Source organism: Haplochromis burtoni, unplaced genomic scaffold, assembly GCF_018398535.1.
Source record: "Haplochromis burtoni strain Fernald_Lab_line unplaced genomic scaffold, NCSU_Asbu1 Contig_953, whole genome shotgun sequence".
Classification (NCBI taxonomy): Eukaryota; Metazoa; Chordata; class Actinopteri; order Cichliformes; family Cichlidae; genus Haplochromis; species Haplochromis burtoni.
Window position 1 is genome coordinate 107,860 of NW_024583314.1, and position 1,349 is coordinate 109,208.

At 61.7% G+C, this 1,349-nt stretch overlaps 1 pseudogene; it reads right to left on the reverse strand.

The window, feature by feature from the left end:
• LOC121812936 overlaps window positions 1–1,210 on the reverse strand; it is a 3,456-nt pseudogene extending 2,246 nt beyond the window's left edge.
• Between the last annotated feature and the right edge of the window lie 139 nt (window positions 1,211–1,349).

The following is a 1,349-nucleotide window of genomic DNA, read 5'->3' on the forward strand; positions in this document are numbered from 1 at the left end:
GGACCGCAGCCACTTTTGCGGGGTCAGTGGCGACACCTCGAGCGCTGATCACATGGCCCAAGAACGTGGTCTCTCTCACCAACAGCTGGCATTTCGCGGGGTTGAGCCGCAGCCCAGCTCATCGGATGGCACTCAAGACCTCGCGCAGGTGAGACAGTGCACTGTCGAAGTCACCACCGTGCACCAACAGGTCATCCAGGTACACAACGCAGCGGCTACGAGGGATATCCACGAGCACCCTCTCCATCAGCCTCTCAAACGTCGCTGGCGCTTTGCAGAGCCCAAATGGCATGACCCTGAACTGCCACAGCCCCTGTCCAATGGTGAATGCAGTCTTAGGCTTTGCTTCGGGGACTAGCTCCACCTGCCAGTAACCGCTATGTAGGTCGAGGGAGCTGAACCAGCTGGAGCCGGTAACGTAATCTAGGGCCTCGTCGATCCGCGGAAGCGGGTACGAGTCCTTCTTGGTGACTGCATTGAGACGGCGAAAGTCCACGCAGAACCTCGGGCTGTCATCCTTTATCGCCACCAGAACCACGGGTGCCGCCCATGGGCTATTGGACGGCTCGATCACCCCAGCCGCAGCCATCTCACGGATCTTCTCTTCCGCTACCTGCCGTTTTGAGAGGGGCAGCCGGTGTGGGTGCAGACGGATGGGCTGAGCAGAGCCGGGTTCGATGGTGTGCTGGACCAGACTCGTCTGCCTACAGTCTTTGTCACTGGCGGTAAAGATGTCGACATTCTCGTCCAGGAGGCACCTCAACCGCTGGCGCTGGTCGACGTTGAGGCCTACGCTGCTGCGCTGCCAAAGGTCATCAACAGTCTCGATGGTCTCGGTCGAGAGAGGTTTGTCGGGCTGAGAGGCTGAGGCGAGTGGAGATGACCTGGAGCCACCGGCATCCGAAATCTGCTGAGCGGCAGCTGCCCGACGCCTGTCTCGTCTGGTCCCCTCCACTCCTTGCTTTTGGCCGCGCTGGAGGGCAAAAGTCTCTGCACCAAGAGTGATAGCCAGCTCCGCGGTGTCGACGCAGGCCCCCCAGCGGCTCAGCAGATCCAGGCCAATGATGCACTGATCTTGAATGTCGGCGAGCCAGAAGTCGTGCACCAGCTCCAGATCGCTACACCGCTCCCTCCTCGTTTCCCTGAGGCTGCGTAGTTCTGGTCTTCGGGGCTGGTGCTGGGCAGTCACGCGCCACGTGGCCAGGCTCATCGCACCGGTAGCAGCGGTTGGTCGGTCGACGAGGACGCCTCCGGGGCACCGAGGGTTGCAGCTGGGATATTTCGGCGACCTCCCCCTCCCCGTCGCAGTCTGCGGCTCTGATTTGGGGGTAGTTTGGGGGGGGCACCTG